General features: G+C 46.8%; 2 long non-coding RNA genes across 4 annotated transcripts in view; one reads left to right on the top strand and one right to left on the bottom strand.

Moving 5' to 3' along the window:
• LOC115098145 overlaps positions 1-25325 on the bottom strand; it is a 105259-nt gene that overhangs the window by 42793 nt on the left and 37141 nt on the right. For all 3 annotated transcript variants that reach the window (XR_003858432.1, XR_003858431.1, XR_003858433.1), the window contains exon 2: positions 4104-4144. This is a non-coding gene — a long non-coding RNA (uncharacterized LOC115098145). The remainder of the gene's footprint in view (positions 1-4103; positions 4145-25325) is intronic.
• Positions 15218-19953, top strand: LOC115098154. Its single transcript, XR_003858435.1, has 2 exons — positions 15218-15402; positions 19269-19953. It is a non-coding gene; the product is annotated as an uncharacterized LOC115098154 (long non-coding RNA).

The raw sequence follows: 25325 nt of genomic DNA on the forward strand, positions 1-25325 counted from the left end.
TTACAGAAAAATATTTCACAGCAATCTCTTGCCTGCCCCTTTGGTTTTCCTTGAAACACAGGGGAGTCTATATTCAAAGGGATTTGTTCGGCTAAATTGGGAGTTAGCCAGACAAACCCCGGGGATTTGAATTTCCCTCCAATTTGACCACTCCAACTTCTCCAGCTATGTTGTTAGGCAGCTAAAAACTTAGGCCTGGATTTATCAAAATGCACTAAATATCGCATGCAATAGGAAAAGGGGTGTGTTTTACTGTAATAGGCACTCTTAGTGCAAATTGTGATAACTTAGAAAGAGAGAGAGAACACCTACCCATAATGCCCTGACCCAAGATAGATATTTATATCTGTATGGGAGGCCCACCAAGTAACTCGAGGTGAGGTTTAGGTATTAGTGTAGGAGTTAGGGGCCACTTTGACATTCAAAGTGAGACATACGAACAGAACAGTGCTTTCTTGTGACGATTTGATGACCTTCAGAGTGAGGAAACTCACCCAAAGATGAGATTTGTGCAATGTTCTCTCAACCTAGCTTGATGGACTCTACCTGGGTAACATCAAGCTAGGTTGAGAGAACATTGCACAAATCTCATCTTTGGGTGAGTTTCCTCACTCTGAAGGTCATCAAATCTTCACAAGAAAGCACTGTTCTGTTCATACTTCTCACTTTGAATGTCAAAGTGGCCCCTAACCCCTACAGTAATACCTAAACCTCACCTAGAGTTACTAGGTGGGCCTCCCATACAGATATAAATACCTATCTAGTGTGAGGGCATTATGGCTCTCTCTCTCTCCAAAACATCACAACATGCAATAAAGCCCTATCACACAGCTTTACACAAATAAAAGAGGTGAATACAGCTTTGCAAAACTGTGAGCCCAGCCCACTTAGCCAAAATTCCCACCCCAGTATCCTCTCATTTGCATCACACCATGCATTATGGTGCTTTCACACACATTAATGGCATTTTTGCATGCGTTAAGGCATTTTCGCATGTGTTAAAGGCGTTTTTTTCATGCAAAAAAGCCAACGCATGCAAAAACGCCATACAGCACTTTGATAAATGATCCCCTTAGCCAGATAACTTGGGAGCAGACAGTAAGCATTCCGGGGTGGAGCAAAGTTATCCGGGTAATGTAGCAGGATAAAACTGATATTCAGCCTTATGCATCTAAGTTACCTTCAGAGCAGTCCTAAAGTTATCCGGGATTGTGTACCCAGATAAGCTGATCCTGGCAATATTCAGAATATAGCATATAGCCGGTTAAGTATATTTAAAATTAAAAAAAACCAAACCAAAACTCTGGGCCTGCAGGCCTAGTCCCCCCCCACCCCCAGTTGCCCACCCACCAAAATACAAATACTTAAAAATGTGGGGGTAGTGCCCAATCCCCCCATGGGCCATAGAGACCTGAGGCCAGCACCCCCTCTCCCTTCCCCCAGAAACATAGGATTGCACTGTTTGCTGTCAGAGCAAAACCATAAGTGGCCGGAGAATGGTAAGAGTGTACTAATTCAAGTTTAGGGCTTTAGGTTGGAGTTCCAGATGGGTGAGGCTTGTGGGGTAGAGGATGTGGTGGACAGCAGGAGGGGGCTTGGTACCCATTGATTTAAATATCATAGAAGGAGCTGGGGCTGACTTGATTTGCCAAGTCTGCGTCTTTTTCTAGAAAAATATTATAAAACACTGACTACATTTGCTAGGGTGGTATCATACAGTGTGCTTTACAGTCAAGAACTGCACCTCTTATTGCTGCATGGAAGTAATACAGCTGTAGGTATTTTAACATTTTAAACAGTGACTATTTTTGGTAGTATTACTTCCATTTTGAAGCATCTATAAACATCTTTTGTGAGCTAAATGACACTTTCAGCTATTTCTGTAAGGGATGCTCAACAATTATATGTGAAGCTCCTCTCTGATTTTCAACTTATGTGAACATAGTAAAAAAAGAATATAAAAAGTTGGACTTTCTAGGTGGTATATGATATGTTGGTGCACAACTGTCTGCCGTTGCTGACCCCCATGCAGCAATAAGAGCTGCAGTTTCCTGACTGTAAAGCACATTTGGTTGGTTTGTTTAAAATATTTTTCTTCACTGTCAGGTCGATACAGTAAGGCCGCGTTAGAAAGAGTGCGGCAGTGCCGGGCGCACCCTCGTTCGCCGCACGCACAGTCCTGCTCACATACCGCTCGATGCTCTATTTAAATTGCTTGCAAATGCAAGCCGGCTCTGCGAAGCATTAGGTGAAAGCGTATGGCCAGCGCAAACCCATTTACTGTACAGGCGCTTAATACAGCGCCTATACAGTATCCTGGGTGCGCTGGTACCCTGCATTTCAAATTTCAATTTCAACTGACATTTGAATGACAGTACCGAAGGAAGTGGAGGTTTCCCCCCCCCTCCCAAAGCAAGGCGCGGGCGAAAATTAAAACAAGGGAATAAGTGTAAAAAAGTAAAACTTACTGGCGGGAGCCGGCGGGCGCCGCGTTCGAGGCGGGAGCGAGTTCATCGAGGCGGGAGCCGGCGGGCACGCGTGCTGTCATCGAGGCAGGAGCTGGCGGGCGGGTGGGCGCGCGTTCATCCAGGCGGCGGCGGCAGGAGCCGGCGGGCGCGCGTTCATCCAGGCGGCGGCGGCAGGAGCCGGCGGGCGCGCGTTCATCCAGGCGGTGGCGGCGGGAGGCGATGGGCGGGCGGGCGTGGGTTCATCCAGGCCGAGGGAGCCGGCGGCAAAAGCGGCCTCCAGCAGCCCCCGACGGCAGTGAATGAATGCACGCCTGTGTACGCCTGTGCAATTTCGGCGCTCAAGGCGTGACGTCACGACGTTTGACGTCACGGCACATGACGTCGGCGTTCTCTAATGCCCTGCCTTGAGCGCTGAAATTGCACAGGCGTACACAGGCGTGCATTCGTTCACTGCCGGCAGGGGCTGCTGGAGGCTGCTTTCGCCGCCGGCTCCCTCCGCCTGGATGAACGCACGCCCGCCCGCCGGCTCCCACCGCCGCCGCCTGGATGAACGCGCACCCGCCGGCTTCCGCCACTGCCTGGATGAACGCGTGCCCGCCGGCTCCCACCGCCGCCGCCTGGATAAACGTGCGCCCGCTGGCTCCCGCCGCCGCCTGGATGAACGCGCACCCACCCGCCCACCGGCTCCCGCCTCGATGTCAGCACGCCCGCCCGCCGGATGAATGCGCGCCCGCCGGCTCGATGACAGCACGCCCGCCCGCCGGCTCCCGCCTCGATGACAGCCCGCCGGATGAACGCGCACCCGCCGGCTCCCACTGCCGCCGCCTGGATAAACACGCGCCCGCCGGCTCCCGCCTCGATGACCGCCTGCCCGCCCGGAGATGGGGATTCGGAAAGTGACATCCAAGGTATTTATACCCATTTTAGGTTTTTAGGTTTTCTTTTGTGGGAAAGTTTGCCTTGTCTCTAACGCAGGGGTAGGGGTAGGCAGTAAGTTAGCAGGATAAACGCGCGGCAAAACTGCAGGTTAAAAAAGCGATAGTCGGGGCGCGCGTTACTGTATGGGAGGGAATAGCTAATTCGCTCATTTACATCTGATATACATGCCGAGTGCGGAAGGGGTTACCCGGGGATTTAAAGAGGCGGTAAGAATCGGTTAAAGGGGATTGTGTATCGCAGAAGGGCTATAACGCGGCCGGAAAGTGAGTAGAAAGCAGGTTAGGAGCAGGCTAACCATGGCCGCACTTTACAGTATTGAGCTGTGTGTTATTTACTGATTTGTGTTTGTGGAGAAAAGCTTGCTCCCAGCGTTATTGGCAGTATTATATTCTTAATATATCCAGTTAGGTTTAAGGTTTCCTGGGTAATGCTACCGGATGACTTTAGGCAAGCATATTTGGACCTGCTGAATATCCGTGACCAGTTGTCCAGCTAATTTTAGCCTGATAAATGTGTCCGCTTGCCCCTTTTCTGAATATTGACCTCAGGATGGATGAACTCTGGCTGTCCTGTCAACAAAGGTCTGACTGAACACCTGGCTAGGATCCCAGACAGGATTTCAACCGAACACTACAAATATGAGGTAAAAGGCCTTCTATATATTAAAAAAACAAAAAACAAATTGAAACTTGTTACCAGAGTCGCTGTCACTCTGTGATCTGCTGCTGAGATCCACCCTGTGGAAAAGAATAGAAAGGCAAGTCAAGCCTACAGAGCTTGTAAATCCAGTGACGGGAGGCGTGGGTTGGGTGGGGCAGCAATTATAATATTCCCAAGCTGCGGCTGAGCTCCCTTCTTCCTGGTTTCTTGGTCTGCGTCTGAATCTCTTCCTTGCTTATATCTTTCTTTGAACCCTCTGTTATCCATGATCGTGCCTTTGACCTGGATGTCCTGAAACTATAATTCCTCCTTACTAGCTTTCCGTTTACTCTATCCCAGTACTAATCTAAGTGGCAAAAACAAAGCAGTTGGTGCCTCGTGTCTTCCAGCCTGAATGTGTGGTGGGCGTGGGATGTCTTTTTAACTAGGCGCAGCCTATGCAGTTGCTATAATGGGAGCTCTCATTGTGTAGGAACCGGGAGCAGCCAGCTTTTCAGATCACTCAGCTTTCGATGCAGTCTCTGCTTCAGGCAGGAAACCACCAGCAGCTCCTCCATTCCACTTTGTTTAACAGAGGAGAAACTACTTCTCTGACTTTTTGATATTTTGATATTTATGACATATTTCTGAAATAGGACATTCTCAGGTGTTGTCACTCGTGATTGTTTACCTGTCACCAACCCGGGACATTTTAAAACCTGCTTTCTATTCCTTATTGGGAAAAAAGTGGAAGGCAGAGGTCCACTTACCACTAGGTGTTAATATAATAAGTTAATATGCCTCACAAGTGATGCCTCTTACTTATTTTTTTGCTTTTTCAGACAACTCAAAGCAGATTTACATTCAACTATTGTAAATATTTCCCTATCTCCAGAGGGCTCTCAATCTAAGGCCTGGATTTATCAAAATGCGATAAGTATTGCATTCGATAGCAAAAGGGGTGTGTTTTACGCTAATATACAGTTTATCACAATTTGCACTAATTACCTATGCAAAGAGCTAAGTTAGCACAAATGGTGATAACATTTTCAGACTTTGTGATAAGTGCCATACCTGTTGTATTTCCTGCAGTCAACCACTGGGGGACCATTGTTAATATGAGAGAGAGAGAGAGACACAGACTGACTAGCCATAGTGTCCTCTCCTTGGATAGGTATTTGTATCCCTATGGTAGGCCCACCTAGTAACTCGAGGTGAGGTTTAGGTATTAGTGTAGGGGGCTGAGTATAACCAGCCAGGTACGGTGATGCAGACTGATTGCGAGAGAAGAGGATTTCAAGTTCCAAGTGGGTCCTAAAGGAGAGGAAGCCAATAGTGCACAAAGGAGATCCTAATTCCTGCACTTGTTATTCAAGCAGTCTGAGAAATTGACTTCTCAGGATTTGATTTTTTTTTTCTCATCCTTTTGAATACTGTTTGAAGAAGTATTTTCCTGTATTTTTATATTTTTGTGCTGTTTTACTTGATATTTACTACCGTAAAGTTTTTTTTTTTGGAACAGGACACTCAATATGTGGAACTTTCAATAAAAGACCGACATGATCCTCTTAGGCCTTACAGCACAAGCTGATCCCTACTGGAAGAATCCTGATTCCAGAGATTTACCAAGTTGATCAGTGCTCTGCAGCATCTGAAGGTGGCCCTTGAGAAAGGGGGTTACATATGCTGGGAAAGATGCCAGAAATATATGGGAAAACTCCTTTTCTGATCCACTGATGGGATATGGTGGGGACTCAGCACCAATGAACACTTTCTTGCCCTGCTCTGACAAAATGCCTCAGTCCTGATAAACCGTTTATGAAGGAGTTTCCTGTAGGGGATGGGGATTCATCTTTGACTGGGGCTGTGTAAAATAGTTTGACTTGAACTTGAGCAAGGCAGATTTAAGCCTGATTCATATCTTGAAAGAAAACCTGCAGACTGTCCATGGTGCATCTCAGAAAACTCTGTTGAACTCTGCATGTAGATCTATAGGAATCCAATGATCCATGAAAGTGCATTGTAGATTTCCATGTATCTACTGCATATTTTCCCAAATTACTTAATTTCTTTTCTTTTTTGAAAGCTTGTGAATCAATTTGACAAATCTGAGGGTTTTCCATGGATTCACCAAACTGGTTCATGAACCTCTCTTATGGAAGTGAGCACATCCCTTTCCTTGGCTTTTCTGTTGTGTGCCCATTATTGGCAAAACTGTCAAACTAAAACCACAATAATGTTTCATATGGCCACCAATTAGTAATGCCAATGATGTGCATGTGTGATGCAAGAGTGATCTTGAAATAAAGGCCTCCATACATGTCCAGTTTTTTTTAGTGGAAAGTGATCATGTTTCACCTGCCATTCCTCCACATACCCAGATCAGTCCAGAAAAGTGGGTTGTGTATCCCTACCAGCAGGTGGAGTCAGAGAACAATTAGAACTTTGGGCACTGCTACATAACGAGGGTGCCACCTGCAGTCACTCAGTATTTCTCTGACTCCAGCGGGTGGTACAGATGCACACACCTACAGTCTTTAGTTATATTTTTTATTTAGTTTGAATTTAATTTTTTTGTTTACGGTCGCTTCTTACATAGAAACATAGAAATGACGGCAGAAGAAGACCAAACGGCCCATCCAGTCTGCCCAGCAAGCTTCACACTTCTTTTTTCTCATACTTATCTGTTTCTCTTGGCTCTTAGTAACCTTTTGGTTCTATTTCCCTTCCACCCCCACCATTAATGTAGAGAGCAGTGATGTAGCTGCATCCAAGTGAAATGGTAGTAACCGCCGCAATAAGCAAGCTACACCCATGCTTATTTGTTTTACCCAGACTATGTTATTCAGCCCTTATTGGTTGTTTTTCTTCTCCCCTGCCGTTGAAGCAGAGAGCTATGCTGGATATGCGTGAAGTATCAGTTTTTCTTCTCCCCTGCCGTTGAAGCAGAGAGCTATGCTGGATATGCGTGAAGTATCAGTTTTTCTTCTCCCCTGCCGTTGAAGCAGAAAGCTATGCTGGACATGCGTGAATTATCAGTTTTTCTTCTCCCCTGCCGTTGAAGCAGAGAGCTATGCTGGATATGCGTGAAGTATCAGTTTCTCTTCTCCCCTGCTGTTGAAGCAGAGATCTATGCTGGATATGCGTGAAGTATCAGTTTTACTTCTCCCCTGCCGTTGAAGCAGAGAGCTATGCTGGATATGCATGAAGTATCAGTTTTACACCTCAGGAAGAGGCGCCTAACACCTCTTCCTAAGGTGTTAGGCGCCTTTGTGGGCCAACCCTCAGTAGAAGCTGGGCGTCCATGGAATTGGATATTCTTGTCAGGGTTTCACCCGCCACAGTTCGGTGTCTGACGACCAGGGGCTCTTGGCTCCTCACCACCGTCTCTGCTACAGCTGCTCCCTTGTCTCCTGCAACAGCTTTTTCTCTGTGTCTTGGTAAAGTTTAATTAAAAAAAAAAAAAAAAAAAGAAGCTGTTTTCACTGTGGCTGACTGACAGTCTTCAGTGCTGAGGTAAGGAGAGGTGCAGGAGGGACCGGGTCTTTTAAGGCCGGCCACGGAAGCTGTCAGCAGTGTTCCCCTCAGCTCCCGGGGCTCTGGGTCGTTTTCTGAGGGCAAGGGTGAGTTTTTCTCTGTGTACCTCGTTTACTTGCTGCTTCCCTGCTGGCGGCCTTGCGATTTCATTATAGACAGGCTCCTTTCCCACGGCACGGCTGCGTGCGTTTTTTTTTTTCTCCTCAGCCGGTAGTCTCAGCCCGCAGCATGAAAAGTTTGTTTTTCCGGCCCTGCCTGACTGAAATTTTCTCCGCGTCGCAGCGCCGAGCTTTTCTTTTTTTATTCGCGCCCTTTTCTATTTCACTTCAGACTATCGGTGCACTGTTGCGGATGGGACTGAAAACAGAATCGCAGGCCTGCCGTGCGTGTGGGTCACATGGCCAGGCATTAGATGCAGCCTCCTTATGCACAGTGTGTTCCCCAGGGTTAGAGGGCTCTTCAGGGCTTCTTGCCTCCTCCCTCTGGGAGGGAACGTCTGTCTCGCCTTCGGCTTCGCGGGAAGAGGATTCTCCGCCTGTTCTAGCCCCGGTGAGGGAAGACTTAGGGGGAACTGATGATATCACCCCAGCCGACTCTCCAGTGGGGGATGGGGACCCGAGAGGGTTTTCCCCAGAATTTGTCCTCCTTATGCACCAGGCTTTCCTGGCAAGGAAACGCTCAGCGGTAAAGTGGCCCAGTCTCCTGGGGGCAGGTTCGGACCCGTCTGAGAAAAGAGGTCGGGGTACGGACCCTCATCAGCGCCTCCCTGATCAGGCGCACCCCACAGGGGATTCTCCCCAGGGTACGTGAGATCCAATCCTGGGGTCTGGGGCGACGCCGGCTTCTGGGGTAGTAGGGGCAGCAGACCCGGATCCGCGGCCGGATCCGGCTGATTTGGATACTGATGATCGGATGAGCCCGATGACCCTCCTGTGGAGGGGGATGACCCCAGCGTGGTGCGTTTGTTCAAGCGGGATGAGTTAAGACCCCTTATTCCTCAGGTCCTTGAAGTTCTGGGACTTAAGGTTTCTCAAGAATAGTCTGACAATGAGGGCATCAATCTAGTCCTCGACAGCATTAGGGGTCCCACAACATCTTTTCCTCTGCCTAAGAAGGTTCGCAAACTAGAGACCCGGGAGTGGGAGACTCCGGATTCCGGCTTGAAGGTGGGCAGAGCTATGGCAAAACTGTACCCGTTATCGTCTGATGTTTTGGATTTACTGAAGATTCCAAAGGTGGACGCTGCGGTCTCGGCAGTCACAAAAAAGACCACTATCCCGGTTGCTGGGGCAGCTGCCCTTAAGGTTATGCAGGACCGCAAGCTGGAGATCCAGTTGAAGCAAGCATTCGAGGTTGCTGTGCTAAGCCTTCGGGCGGGATTTGCGCTAGCCTCGTGCAGAGGGCTTCTATGTGTTGGGTCCAGGAGTCAGCTGCTGGGGCCGGTATGGTGACAGTGGGGCTCTGCAGTCCGCCCACCTAGAAGCAGGCATCACTTATGTTCAGATGCTTTGTATGATCTGGTGAGGACCTCGGCGAGAGGTATGGTGTCCTTGGTGTCAGTGCGGCGTCTCCTCTGGCTGCGAAATTGCGCGGCAGATTTGTCCTCCAAGTCCCAGCTTTGTAATCTACCCTTTAAGGGCAAGCTCTGTTTGGGGAGGATCTGGATCAGCTGGTAAAGCTGTTGCTGAATCCAAGGGCAATCGGTTGCCGGAAGATAAAAGATCTTCTAAGAAAGTCTTCCTCCTCGAGCTAGGTTTCGGGACTCTCGCCGCTTCAGAGCGGGTAGATACTCTGCACCTCCTGCTTCTAAACCTGCTTCGGGGCGCCAGCAATCCTTTCGAGGGAGTCGCTGGCTCGGAAGAGATTCGGGACATCTTGGTGCAGGAAGTAATAAAACCCCCAATGAAGCCACAAGCACCCATTCTGTCATCAAAGCTGTCGGAAGCAGATTATCCAACTTTTACATGGAATGGGCAAGAATTACATCAGACCACTGGGTCTTAGAAGTGATCAAAGACGGGTATGCACTGGAGTTCTCTCGCCTGGTCCGGGAGGTTTTTGTGGAGTCCCGAGTGGCCTCAAGTGTCAAGCGAGAGGTGGTCCGGGTGACTCTACAACGACTTCTCGAGCTCAAAGCTATTGTCCCAGTTCCGGAGAGTCAACAGGGACGAGGTCGGTACTCCATGTACTTTGTGGTCCCCAAGAAGGAGGGCACGTTTTGGCCCATCTCGATCTGCAGAAGGTGAACTGTTGCCTTCGGATTCCTCACTTTCGTATGGAAATCCTGAGGACATGATGGCCACGGTTCGAAAAGGGGAGTTTCTCGCTTCTCTGGACCTCATGGAGGCATATTTACACATTCCGATCCTGCTGAATCACCAGAGGTTTCTGCGGTTCAAGGTCTTGGGACGACACTTCCAATTTCGAGCCCTCCCATTTGGTCTCGCAACAGCTCCTTGCACATTCACCAAGGTGATGGTGGTGGTGCGGCCTTCCTTGTCAGGCAGGAATCTTAGTCCCCCGTCCTGGACGACTGGTTGATTCGCACGAAGTCTCGGGAGGGCTGCGAGAGATGGTGCACATGGTGATGTTCACATTGCAATCCCTAGTTGGGTAATCAATGTGCAGAAGAGTCACTTGGAACCACTCAGAAGTTGATTTATCTCGGAGCACAATTCGATACCTTGCTGGGCAAAGTGTTTCTAGTGGTGGACCGAATAGGGAAGTTGCAGGAACAAATACATTCCCTTCTTCGAAGGAACAATCCCACAGTGTGGCATCATCTTCAGGTCCTGGGCTCCATGGCTTCAACCTTGGACTTGGTTCCTTGGGCGTTCACTCACTTAAGACCTTTACAGCATGTGCTTTTGTCTCGCTAGAGCCCGGTGACGGAGCAATTATCTACCAATGCCTCTACTTCCGGAATCCAGAGCCAGTCTGTCATGGTGGCTGTCCCTGGACAATCTGGAATGGGGGGGGGGGTGGATTTGGACACTCCGAATTGGCTGATAATTTCCACCGATGCCAGCCTCTCAGGTTGGGGGGGGTGGTGTGTGCAGACAGGTCCACCCAAGGGCTCTGGTAGCGATGGAAAGATCCTGGTCCATAAACCGACTCGAGACCAGGGCTGTACATCTGGCCCTGTGGATGTTTCTTCCCTGGATCCAAGGCAGAATGGTGCGAGTCTTCTCGGACAATGCGACAATGGTGGCGTACATCGAAGTCCTGCCGTAGCACTGGAGGCACGTTTCTGTTCACCTGGGCGGAGCACCATTTGAGGGCATTGCCGCATCCCATGTCGCGGGAGTAGAGAATGTGCAAGCTGATTATCTCAGCCATCAGCAACTAGACCCAGGGGAATGGGAGCTATCTCTTGAGGCGTGGAATCTCATTTGCGCCAGATGGGGAACTCCTCAGCTGGGTCTGATGGCAATGCAGGCGAACGCAAAAACAGTTCGTTTTTTCAGCCATCGCCGAGAACAGGGCTCAGTGGGCATAGACGCTTTCATTTGTCCTTGGCCCACGGGGATTCTTCTGTATGCCTTCCCACCCTGGCCCCTCATAGGTCAGCTTCGTCACATAGAGCGGCACCCAGGAAGGGTGATTCTGGTGGCGACGGCGTGGCCATGTCATCCGTGGTTCACGGATCTGGTACGCTTGGCTCTAGAAGGTTCACGTCAGCTGGCTCACCTAATGCATCTGCTCCGACAGGGGCCCATATTTTTGGATCTGGAGGATCGTTTCTCTCTCGCGGCTTGGCTTTTGAGAGGCGACGTTTACGCTTGAGGGGTTATTCAGAACAAGTCATTTTCACCCTCCTACAGGTCAGACGTCCAGCCACCTCTATGGCCTATGTGAGAGTTTGGAAGCTTTTTGAGACGTGGTATCATCAGCGTTCCTGTGACCTTTAGAGGTGCATGTTCCTCGGGTGCTTGACTTTCTGCAACAGGGCCTCGCTAAGAGCTTGGCGTTCAGTTCCCTTTGTGTACAAGTTGCAGCTCTAGGTGCCTTGCGGGGAAACTTTGACGGCCGTTCGCTGGCAGTGCATCCGGATATTGCTCAGTTTCTTAAGGGGGTCAAACATTTGTGCCCTCCCATCCATTCAGTATGTCCGGATTGGAGTTTGAATTTAGTCCTGTGAGACCTATGTGGTGCTCGTTTCGAGCCTCTTTGTGGAGTTTTCCTGAAAGATTTGACTTTGAAAATGGTGTTTTTGGTGGCCAAGTGCTCGGCCCATTGGATAGAGTTGCAGGTGCTGTCTTGTCGGGATCCTTTCCTTCGGATTTATGACGATTGGGTATTGTTATGTATGGTTCCATCCTTTGTCCCTAAGGTGGTTTCAGCCTTTCACATCAATCAAACTGTGGAGCTTCCGGGGTTCCCTAAATGGTCCCGGGAGTCTTCTCAGAACAGAGACCTTCATCTTTTGGATGTGCGGCGTGCCTTATTGCGTTATCTGGAGGTTACCAATGACTTCAGACGTTCTGATCATTTGTTCATTCTCTTTGGTGGCCCAAAGAAGGGGGACAAAGCGTCAAAGGCGACCATATCTCGGTGGATTAAGGAAGCCATTTGAGCGGCATACATAGCCCGAAGGCGTCAGGCGCCTTTGGGTCTCAGAGCTCATTCCACTAGGGTTCAGGCTACCTCCTGGGCAGAGTGTCAGTTACTGTCGTCTCAGGAGATCTGTAGGGTGGTAGTGTGGTCATCTATTCACACTTTTATGAAACATTACCGATTGCACGTTAAGGTTTCTGATGAACCGTCCTTTAGGGAGAGTGCTTCGTGCAGGTCTTTCGGGTTCCCGCCCAGTGTAGGGTGGCTTGGGTACATTCCACTTTTCTGGACTGATCTGGGTATATTCAGTAAATGAAAATTGGTTCTTACCTGCTAATTTTCGTTCCTGTAATACCACAGATCAGTCCAGAGGCCCACCCCTTTCTTCAGATACCGAAAGACTGTCTTGGTCAGAACTTGCTTAAGTTTTTTATTGTTGAAGCTCCTTTTTTGCAGACATGATTCATGGAGCTGTTTTTAGCAGTTGTTCGGTCTGGTTTTTGCTAGCGGCAAAGTGGTAGTCCGGAAATTTGGTTGGGTGCTACCCTTCATTATTTAGTTCTGTTAGCATAGGCTTGGGTACAGGTCAATACTGAGTGACTGCAGGTGGCACTCTCGTTATGTAGCAGTGCCCAAAGTTCAAATTGTTCGCTGACTCCACCTGCTGGTAGGGATACACAACCCACTTTTCTGGACTGATCTGTGGTTTTACAGGAACGAAAATTAGCAGGTAAGAATCAATTTTCATTTGTTGGCCCTTTAGTGGATGTGTACAGTATTGTGTTCCCTGATGCTCTTCAAGGACTAACTTTAGGATAACAGAACACAAAGCAGCCGGCCAGACTGGAGGGTTCTGCCATTCTGTCCTACATATCTGCCATCACTACCACTAACACCAACTTGGAAATTGAAGAGGTATGCTACAAATTAAACTAACTCAGGATTACTTCTGATCACTTAACTCTTACCTAGAAAATATTTTGTATTGTAAAGTATTTTTTTTAATTAGCAACAAAGTAGGAAAGAAAAGTGAAGAAGGATGTTTGATTGTGAAGAAAGGTTATATATAGGGGTTTTTCTTTTGTAATCTGTACTGCATTATGATGTGCTACATGCTTGCTCAGTTATTACAAAACTAAAACACCAAAAAGTGTCACAGCCACACAGCAACTGGAAATCAACCAAAACAACACAAGAAATAATGATGATCCAAGTGTTCAAAAAGTACCTAAGCAAAAACAAGAAGAAAATATATGAAAATAGCATGTAGTTTGGAAGGTCCCCGGTTTGATTCCCCAAACTGGAGTTTACACTCTCCCTACGTCGGCTGCAGCCGAGGATGCTGTGGTGGCAGTCTTCACAGCTGCTGTGGAGGAAGGAATTTTGGTTATTGTTAACGGTGACCTGGTGGTCAGATTCAGAGTCCATGCTGCAATGACCAGACCAGGAGTGAGAGGGTTATTAAAGTAGGGCAAAAGTCTCTGGTGGAGGAGAAGCTGTGAATGAAAAAGCTCATGACACCAGGAACCCAGCACTGGTTCCACCTGAGCTGAAAGAAGAAAAGAGGAACTACTGAGACAAAAAAAAAGAAAAGTAAATAAGGTGAAAAATGAGAAACCATCAGAAAAAGACCTCTAGATCAGTGGGTCTCAACCAAGTTTGCCTGGGCCCTGAAGCCAGTCTGGTTTCCAAGATATTCATGATTCTGCATGAGATATAGTTATGTACGCTGGAAGTATGCAGCTATACCTTGTGCATATGCATTGTTGGTATCCTGAAAATTGGACTGATCAAGGACCAGAATGCTCGTTCTATATAATAACACTACTGTGTTTAAACAATGGCATCCCATTTAAACCACACACCTGAAAAAAAAACCCTTCACTGTTGGCTATATAAAGCTCAAATACAAATTAAAAAACCACTTAAAAGAGAAGTCCTCAAGGGTTTCATACCAATCTGGGTTTCAGGATACTCCTAATGAATATGGATTAGATATATTTGTATGTAGTACCTCACTTGTATGCAAATGCATCTCATGCATATTCATTAAGGGTGTCCTGAAATCCAGACCGATTTGCAGCTCTTGGGAACTGGAGATGGACACCTCTGATTTAATGGTGCAAATGCAGGGTCTAAACCAAACAATACCACTACTCTACAATCAATCCAAAATAAGTACTATATTATGTAGTATGTCTCTCTAATTTATCTATCTCATCCATTTCAGAATCACAAATAAAGAAGGTGAAGAATTGGTCTGTTCAAAAGAATACACTGCCTCAATTCAGAAAGGGAGCACGGGAAGAAAACTAACAATGTCCTTCAGCTCATCACCACAAACTGAACAACACTTCCCAATATTGCTTTATTGAATTTTCCTTAAAAAATGTTTATTAAATAGTCTGCATTTACATTAAATAAATGAATGATACCGGCCCAAAAGGAATATTTTCAATGGGAATATTTTTCAATGTGAAAAATTACTGTGCTGCCCCACCCCACCTCCATTTTTTTTAATACAACATTTTTGTTGTTGTCCCCTATAAGAACATAAGAAATTACCATACTGGGTCAGACCAAGGGTCACTCAAAGCCCAGCATCCTGTTTCCAACAGAGGCCAAACCAGGCCACAAGAACCTGGCAATTACCCAAATACCCAGAAGATCCCATGCTACTGATGCAATTAATAGCAGTGGCTATTCCCTAAGTAAACTTGATTAATAGCAATTAATGGACTTCTCCTCCAAGAACTTATCCAAGCCTTTTTTAAACACAGCTACACTAACTGCACTAACCACATCCTCTGGCAACAAATTCCAGAGTTTAATTGTGCGTTGAGTGAAAAAGAATTTTCTCCGATTAGTTTTAAATGTGCCCCATGGAGTCATGGAGTGCCCCCTAATCCTTCTACTACCCGAAATAGTAAATAACCGATTCACATTTACCCATTCTAGACCTCCCCCTCAGCCATCTGACGATAATTTTAATCGTTCAAAAACGATTCACATCCCTAGTATTCCATGCATTAGAAAAGGTGAAAGGAAGGCTAAACGACTACTGACATAATTAAAAGGTGAGGTGAGAGACTATAATAGCTAAAAGAACATCTTTCAAGAAATGGAAAAGGGATCTGAATGAAGAAAACGAAACAGCATAACCTCTGGCAAGTTAGAAGCAAAGCATTGATAAGGAAGAAAAAAGAGAAATTGAAAAAAAGCTTGCCATGGATGCAAAAACTCATAATAAAAATCTTTTCAGGTACATTTGAAGTAGAAAACTTGTGAGGGAGTCAGTTGGACCCATTAGATGATTAAAGAGTAAAAGGGGCACTTTAGGATGACAACGCTATAGCAGAGAGACTAAATCAATTCTTTGGTTCGGTGTTCATGAGGAAGATGTAAGAAAGATACCCATGCCAGAAATGATATTCAAAGTGACGATTCAGAAGAAATGAATGAAATCTCAGTGTACCTGGAGGATGTAATAGGGCAAATTGACAAACTAAAGTGTAGCAAATGTTTCCAAATGTGGACCCTTGGGCCGAGATGAGGTTAGCAGGAAGTAGCCCTGCAGGTTCTCACTTTTGGCAGGCAGAGCTGGCCGGAACAGAGGCCCAACAAAAGTTTCACTAATACCAGCCCATGTTTCTCGCAGGTTGAGCTCTTGGGTGCCTGGGCTGGCTGAACTTAGGCGCGGGTCTCTGGGTGATGAAGAATCCAATGCAAAAGATGAAGACCAGCAAGGAAGAAAAGTCAGTTCAGGCTCAGGTCAGGGCAGGCAGCAAACAATGAGATTAAGAGGAGGTCCGAGGTCAGCCAAGAATCCAAAATGAAGATAAGCCGGTGTCCAAGCCAAAGAATCAATGCAGAGGGCGGAAGGCTGAGAAGAGCAGAGGGGAACGAAGGCAGATGAGGGACCAAAAGACAAGATGCAGGAGCACCGAGGAAGCAGGAGGAGGAACCAGGAACACAGGCAGGAACAGGAACCAGTACCAATGTGGCAAACAGCTACTCCAAGGAGCATGATCTATTGCCGAAGCGTCAGTAGCAGGTCCAAACAAGCTTTAAATACAGGAGAGCCAGTAAAGTCATCTGTGGGCACCACGGTAGTTTTCCCGCTGTGAGCCCTTTAAATAAAGAAGGGACGTACTGCTCAGCTGAGCGGTAGCCATAGCTCTGTGCGCTAGGTCTTTGTGGTGGTCGGCCACATTTTCGTTGTTAGGGACTGCTCTGCGGGCTGAGAGAGAGGTAAGGCAGCCGGTTGCAGGACAGATCCGGGTTGGCTGAACGCAACAGTAAATCACTTGAACCAGGTGGTATGTATCCCAGAATGAAATTGCAGACCTGCTATTAGTAATTTGTAATCTATCATTAAAAAGGTCTATGGTACTTTAAGACTGGAGGGCTGCCAATGTAACAGCAATTTTTAAAAAGGGATCCAAGGATCCAGGAAACTATAGACATCTGTCCCAGGCAAAATGGTAGAAACTATCATAAAGAACAAAATTGCTGAACTTAAAGATAGGCATAGTTTAATTGGACAAAGCAAACATGGATTTAGCCAAGGGATGTCTTGCCTCACCAATCTGCTACATTTTTTGAGGGGATAAATAAGCATGTAGATAAAGGTGAGTCAGTTGATATAGTGTATCTGGATTTCCAGAAAGCATTTGAGAAAGTATCTCATGAGAGACTTAGGAAATTAAAAAGTCATAGGATAGGAGGCAGTGTCCCATTGTGGACTGAGATTGAGAACTGGTTAAAAGATATAAAACAGATAATAGGGCTAAATGGTAAATTTTCCCAATGGAGAAAGGTGAATAGTAGAGTGTCCCATGGATGTGTTCTGGAACCACTGCTTTTTAATATATTTATAAACAACCTGGAAATAGGAACAACGAGTGAGATAAATTTACTGATGGCTTCAAGGTGTTAAATAACATGGGATTGTGAGAAGCTGCAAAACTGGGAAACAGGGCATGCAAATTTAATGTGGACAAGTGCAACATGATGCACTTTGAGAAAAGTAATCAATGTAAGTTTCCACATTAGGAATCACCATTCAGGAAAAGTATTTAGGGGTCATTGTTGATAATACATTGAAATCTTCTGCTCAGTGTGCAGCAGCAGCTAAGAAAGCAAGTAGAATGCTAGGAAATATTAGGAAAGGAATGGAGAATAAAACATAATGCCCTTGTGTCGCTCTAAGGTGTGACCTCATCTTGAGTATTGTGTGTAGTTCTGGTCAGCACATTTCAAAAAAGATATAGCAGAGTTAGAAAAAGTACAGAAGGGGGAATGGAATGAGTCCACTATGAGGAAAGGCAAAAGAGGTTTAGACTCTTCAGCATGGGGAAAGAGTCAGCTAAGGGGAGTGTTGCGCTGGAGATGGACCCTTGGCCTGGTGCAGGATTGGTACCGCCCTGGTCAGACCAATCCTGCACCAGGCCCTTGGCCTGGTGCAGGATTGGTACCGGTCTGGTCAGACCCAGAGAGCGCCTGCCACCAGGAGGTGGAGCACAGGAGGAGACAGAGACTAACTGGAGCTTCACCAATAACAGTCTGGGGTTTCCGCAGGTTGAGCCCTTGGGTACCCGGACCGCCTAGACTTAGGTGGGCCTCCGATGGTATCCTGGAGAGATAGTGGAGGGGTTTGCCCACCATGAGTAAGAGTGCACGGCTGATGCAGAGTGGATGGGCTAGACCCGAACTGGAAGCTCCGGAGACCTCAGGGAGGTAACAGTTCAGGAAGGTTCTCCGGGCGAGACAGGCAGTGCCTGTGGGTCTAGCCAAGTGGAAGCCGCGGTTGGTTTCCAAGCAGGTTGGTCTAATGGTCATAGTAGGCCAGAAGAGAGTGTCCGAGTGAAGCGCAAGGGTCAGAGCCAGAGTATTAGTCCAGGAGAGGTCAGCCAAAGCAGGGGTCAATACCAGAATCAGTCTGGGTCGAGGCAAGCGGAGATCGGTTCCAGGTGGCAGACAAGAGAATGGTCAAGCAAGCAGTGGTCAGTTCCAGGCGGCAGGCAAGCAGTGGTCAGTTCCAGGCGGCAGGCAAACAGTGGTCAGAGAATGGTCAGGCAGAGTCAGAGTTAGAAAGTCAGGTGGCAAAGGGGCAGGCGCAGACAGTGGTCAGTTCCAGGCGGCAGGCAAGAGAGTGGTCAGGCAAGCATGGTCAGTTCCAGGCAGCAAGCAAGAGGATGGTCAGGCAGGCAGTGGTTGGTTCCAGCAGCAGGCAGAGAATGGTCAGGCAGGCAGTGGTCAGTACCAAAGGTCAGTACGGAGAGGTACTACCTGAGAAGGATACAAGGACACACGGAGCCACTGAACGGAGGATGCAGGTACACGGAGACGCTGGAACAGGAGACACTGGGACATGAAGGCCAACTAGTACACCAATTGTGTCGACCCGATTGTGTCGACCCGATTGCCAAGGCGAGGTCCTGGGAACAGGGCCTCGCCTTAAGTAGTGAGTCTAAGTGACATCATTGGGAGGCACCTCTGCGGGTTTTCCCGCCTTGGGCCTTTTAAAGGGCTGCATGTCGGCCGCCTAGGGGCGTGGCCAAGGACGTCGATGACGCGGAGCCCCAACGGGAGCTCCGCCATGAGGCCTGTGAGGAGGATGGTGAGCGGGGAGCCCGAGGACGCCATGAACTGGCTGCGGACGCAAGGGAGGGGTGCCCGGAGCTGGTCGACGGAAGCACGAGGTGAGCAGGCCCGGCCGCAGTGCAAACGAGGCCAAGAAGTGCAACAGGGAGATATCACGGAGGTCTATAAAATAATGAGGGGAGTGGAACGAGTAATCATTAATTCGTTGTTTATTCTTTCAAAAAGTACAAAAACTAGGAGATACAATAAAGTTATTAGGTGAATCACTTAAAACCAATGAGAGAAAATAATTTTACTCAATGCATAATTAAGTTCTGGAAGTTTAGAGGGGCGAGATCTGAGGTCAGTGGGAGATTTTAAGCTTTATATGTGACCGGAGTAATTAAAAGGTGATTTTGTTGATTATATCGAGTTAGTTATGAACAGTAGTGTTTAATGGTTCACTCTATATTGAATTCAGATTGAGACCTGACATGTAAGTACTTAGAATATGATAATGTCATATTTGTTTCATCATTTTAGACATATACATTTCCTCTGATAAAGCCCAAGAGGACGAAACAAGGGTCCCTTGTAGGGAATGTGAACACAGGAACGTGAATTCTATTGGGCACTAGAACATGAGATTATGAATAAACATCGGGAACATTGATAACATCAGACAAGCAAATAACATCGGAAATGCGAATACGGGAAGGTCATCACCATTGGTTACGTGAATATGGGCCAGGAGTGTTGACAACATTGGGCATGTGAATATTATCAGCCAAATGATAAAGAAAGAAAGAAAAGGAGTAGATATATGCAAAAAGGACAGTGAGGTTCATATAAACATAATCATGAGAATGTGAATATTTTTGAATATTAACATTACTGAGCATGTGAACATTATGTATTTGAAGCAAGGACACTGATATACATGAAAAGGTATTGATATACATGAATACCACTGTTTAGTTATATAAGAACTTCACCACTTTGTAATTATTCATGTCCTGTTTGCCATGTTATAATTGACATCTTGTGATTCATTAATCACATTAATATGAGATACTGGTTCTTGATATGACATGCTTTTGTATTGATTAGCATAATTGCCATTTTTTTAAATCAGTATTTTTATGGTATGAATGTGGTGTGAGTGAGTTTAGATTTTATGTTTTGTATTTTTCTATGAAGCAATAATAATAAATGAATGTATAAGTGTATAATATATGGTAAGAATTTTTTAACTCATTTATTATATTAACTTTGTATGCTCAATGCAGACATGAGTTTAGCAGTAGGTTAGAAATATGGTGTGATGCACCGCTCCTCAAAAGTCCTCCTTTGGAAACATCTAAAGAAGGATTGATCAATCTGCTGCTTTTGACACCATTGTGTTATGGTTAGTGTGCATGTGGACCCTTGGCCTGAGGTGCGAGTTGACACTGCCTGTAGGGAGGAGCCCCACAGGTCCATACCGTCAGGAGGCGAGGTGTTGGAGTAGCAGGAAGCTCTGAGCACAGCGGGGGAAGGACCTCTAGGAACCAGGAGGTGACCCCCATAGGGTAGCAGACTGTAGGCGGCACCTGGAAAGTCAGGAGAGAGAGGGAGCAAGGCAACCCACAGTACTGTGGGTGCAGAGATAGACGTAGTGGAGATTCTCCCGTAGGACAGCCCCACAGGGCGGAGCTGCAGTATGGTGGGCGTAGTTGTATGGTGGGCGTAGACAGGAGTGTGCAGGCCAACCCACATGGCGGGAAGCCCAAGCCCGGTTCCAGCAGCTCCAGTAGGCAGGTACCCGGAGATCAAGGGAAAGCCAGCTGAGTAGTAGAGAAGCAGGCCCGCAGAGCAGGACAGCTGGCAGTGAAAGTATTTCCTGGAGCAGACCCCGAGGAACAGGGAGGCCCAAGATAGTCTCTGAAATAGTAAGCGCAGCCCATGGAGCGGGAAAGCGCGGACGGTCTTGAATGACACAGGCACAATCCCGAGGAGCGGGAAGGCCAGCCGATGATTCACTAGTCGCTGCAGTAGTTCCAAGGGAGGCCCGGGTGGTAGAACCGGTAGCCAGGTAGAACCCAAGAGGCGCAGAGCCAGCCTGAGGACCGGGATAGGCCAGGGGAGCGAGTCCCCGATGGCGCGTACACTGACCCCCGAGGAGCAGGTGCCAGACAGGGTCCAGAAGCAGGCAAGAGGTGCGTCTCAGGAACCAGAAGGAGGTATAGGACTCATACGGAACTTGTTGCCAAGTCAGCTGGCTGAGGGCGCCGATGTAGCATAAATATGAGTTTGATGCCATCATCAACTGGAGACGCCCCTGAGGTTCCCGCCGAAGCAGCTTCAAAGGCGGGACTTGTGATGCGTGAGCATGCCTAGGAGGACCCAACATTGGAGCAGGAAGTGATGGTGTCCATGCCTCTGCGCAGATGCCTGAGGAATGCGGTGATGCAGGCAGGCCCGTGTGGCGAGCAGACCCGGGGAGGGCAGAAGTATAGAGCAAGCAGTGAGTACTCGCGGTCGAGACCAACAGGCAACTCATTGATGTGAACCTTTATTCTTCCTGTACATGGCCAGGGCTGGTGCTAGTTTTTTTGCTGCCCTGTGTGGAAAAATTACTGTGCTGCCCCCCCCCTCCCCAATTCACTTAGTGCCTGTCTTGGGCCTATCAAATAAAGCCCAGCTCCATCCTGCAATCTATATTTTTAAAAACTGACAAGTCCCCACCCAGAACCCATGGATAAGAAAGTGTATTAGGTACCCTATGCAAACCTTACAGCCTTGCACACATGCTCCCCCCCCCCCCCCCCCCACACACACACACACACACACATACACTCCCACACCCTTTTCAGACACACACAATTAAATTACGCATTTATAACAAATTTTACATGAAAAAGAACATTCAAGAATACTGTCTTCTGAGGCTAAAATATCACTTACAACATAAATATTATATTTACATGCACTCCTGTGATGCCAACCAAAAAACTCTGCAAAAAAGACACTTGGAGCTCCTATGGCATTAGATTTGTTGTAATGCGTATTAGATGTGAGCTTGGTCCTCAGAAAGCCATGAACAAACAGAATTACCATTACAATATTGAAAACCTCCCATACCAAAACAACTCTAACAACCTTATCTATGAAAAGGCAACACTGCACATATTACATCAGGCCTAGAACACCAATAAAAGCATTAGGAAACCAGGCTGCTATAGATCCTTACATAGAACTTACATGCTAGCAAAATACCTCACCTCGGTCACATATGCAGAACACAGAGAGATCCTGACCAAATACAGAATAAAGAGATCAGAAATTATAAACAGAAATGTGCTGAGAACTGAACTGGAACCTACAACAAGCCAGCTTCCATATGCAGAGCAATAATGGAAAAATAGAAGCATTACCATTCTTCATAAAACATTAAATAAAATCAAGAAATATAAAACATTAATCATAATAGCAAAGTCATATTCATAAAAAGAATATGACCAATTAATGAATAGAATATCGAAAATGTCCCAAGCACCAAACAAAATTTTCAAAAATCTGATGAATAAAAATCCAAGAACACGTGATACGGTGAATGTGGAAGGTTGTCTTCCTTGAGACTCCAGGCGCCATCCCCCGGGGATCCAATAACTTCAGGATCCCAACCTCTTCCTTCTCCACGCGAAACCCATTGTGAGTAACCGGACTAACTGCTAACATGATTTGCGAAATTGCTGAACGGGTATGACAACAAGAACTGCAAAAAAGGTGAAGGAGAGGCCTACAAGCATAGAGGGAAAAATGGCCACCAACAAGATGCCGGTGCTGCAAGTGGCTCTGAATGACTCGACTGTACTGGGGCTGACCAATGTGGTAGTAACGGTGCTGACAACCTGCTTTGATGACTTATCTGCCCAGATAGTCGAGGTGAAAAATTCCATTTCTGACTTTCAAACGCGATTTGAAATCATCGAGGGCTGAGTCGGTGTGGTTGAAAATGACATACTTACGCTCTCGGCTAAAATGGAGAAGCTAGAAAAGCAGTGGAAGTGCAGGAATTAAAAATTGACGACTTGGAGAATAGATCACTGCGATCCAACCCTGCAATTCCTGGGATTCAAGGAACAGATTTCAGACAGGAAACTTCACGACATTTATTTATTTATTTATTTAAAAACTCTTCTATACCATTGTTAAGTTAGATAACCATCACAACGGTTTATAGAAAGGCACGATAAGGAAAATTATAAGTGGTATAGATTACAAATTAAACATGTGCCATCATAGTACGGTAACATATTTTAATACGATAAACTATGTGTTTAAGTTAAGCCTATATGTTGGTAATAATGGAGCAATGGCTGCCAATGGAACTATGCCAGATCCTCTGCGCATTGAACGAGTCCATCGTGTGGGTGCGGCAAGCATGACCATGACCCAAACACGCATTGTGCTTGCAAAAATCTTTAATTTTGCCCACAAGATCCGCATACTACAAGAATACTGCAAACGCAAAGATCTTACATATGAAGTCCACCAGATCAGAATTTTTCAGGACTTTCCCCTGAGTGTAGCTGCCAAGCATAGAGTATATGGACCAATCTGCATGGAGCTGATGAAATGCCAGATGAGATTTGCGGTGATATACCCAGCTAAACTAAAGATATGGAGTAACCACACCCTGAAAGTGGGGAATCCACGGACTCATCGGGCGCTCCATCAGACCCTGAAATTTGATCAGAGAGGGATATTTGCTGCGACTAAAAAGCTCTTTGTGGGCTCCCAAAGGGACTGGTATCGCTGTGATATTGTGAGTATGGACCATGGGAAGGGGGAGGGAAACCCCCACTGGATAAAATGGGAGCAGTATCTGCGCATTATGCATAGAATGGGATTGTCCGGTGATCCAGAGGTTTTGGGCAGAGATTAAGGCACTCTATGGGAGATCAATTACAAACTGATTTCCCTGCACGTGCAACTTTATGTATATTGGGAATATTGCCAGAGAAAATCTTGTACACAAAAAACGCCAAGGCCGTGCTTGTCAAAGGTCTATGTGTTGCCCGACGATGTATATTGAGCAGATGGGTGACAGGGGACCCCCCACACATGATATCTCTATGGCGTATAGAAATGCTCGATCTGCTTTTAATGGAATTCAGATCATGGTGTGTAGACCTCAGGGGGCCCTGCAAGACTGGAGAACCATCTGTTTGGGGACCGTTTGTTAGTCTGATGTCCGAGGAGGTACAAGCCAGATTCCCAGGAATTGGAGGTCGGCGGGCAGCCCCTGAGGCATCCTACGTTTAGCCACATACCCCAATCAGTAAACACCCAGTGTAACCAAGAGGCATCCCCTGTTGATTTCCCTCATGTAGACTTAGATTGTCTGGAGCGAACACTAATGCATGAACAGTTGCGGTGAACTGGGGGAGGGAGGGGGATGTTATGTTATATTATTTGTTATTCTTTTCTTATATGGGTAAGGGGACTGTTCAGGGGGATACTTGAACTTTATGCAGATTGTAACATGACTGTTCATTGATGTATGGTTGAAACAAGAAAACTTGAATAAAGATATGATTAAAAAAAAATCCAATTAAAAAATGTTCTATTCCCCCTCCCCCCAAAACAAAATTCAAAAGAGCAGAATCATCAAATTACACCTGTTATCATCAGGCTGTGGTGGGATGAGCTCCACCACGGTCCCCTCAGGGCCTCCTGTGCTGTTTTTGGGCTGTGATGGGATGAGCTCCACCATGGTCCCGCGGGCCTCCTGCTGTCTTCGGTCCATACAGCCCACAGATCTTCCTGCTTGGGGGGGGGGGGGCAGGGAGCGGAAGCTGTGCATGCACACATGCCCATACCCGGAGAGGCCTGACTTAAGTCACTTATCCAGTCAATTTGTGGGTGGTCAATGAGCGAATCGGACTGGTGCTACTTAGCCAGATAAGTTATTCAGCAAAGTAGTGGTATTCAGCTTTAGATGGATAACTTATCTGCCTAAGTTAGACCTGTTCAATAGCAGGTCTAAAGATAGAGAATAAGACTTATCCATCTAAGTAGCGATTTGTCCAGGGATATTCAGCAGCATACCTGTGCTGCTGAATATCCCATCTAAGTTAGCCAGAAATGTCTATCTAGCTAACTTACATAAAAGGGGAATTTTTCAATACTGACGCCAAAGTAATTTTTCTAAAAAAAAAAAAAATCCAGCAGAATAAAATCAACCTGCCATTCATTCACAACTTTTATTAAAGTAAGGAACACAATATGTAAAATTGTGCAGATATTACTTCCCTTTTAACAGGAAATAGTCCAATCTGTTTGGTGTCACAAGAAAAAAATCCCTAAAACATCCCTGGCTATACTCGTAAATTTCCATCACTATCAGGTCGATCCAGTAAAGTGTGCTCCGTCGGAGCGCACTGTCAGCCTGCTCTGGGCGCGTGTTTTCCCTTACCCCTTATTCAGTAAGGGGAGGAAAACACGCGGCCCACCCGCAGCACCTAATAGCGCCCTCAACATGCAAATGCATGTTGATGGCCCTATTAGGTATGCCCGAGCGATCCAGTAAGTAAAATGTGCAGCCAAGCCGCA

Source organism: Rhinatrema bivittatum, chromosome 1 (assembly GCF_901001135.1).
Source record: "Rhinatrema bivittatum chromosome 1, aRhiBiv1.1, whole genome shotgun sequence".
NCBI lineage: Eukaryota > Metazoa > Chordata > Amphibia > Gymnophiona > Rhinatrematidae > Rhinatrema > Rhinatrema bivittatum.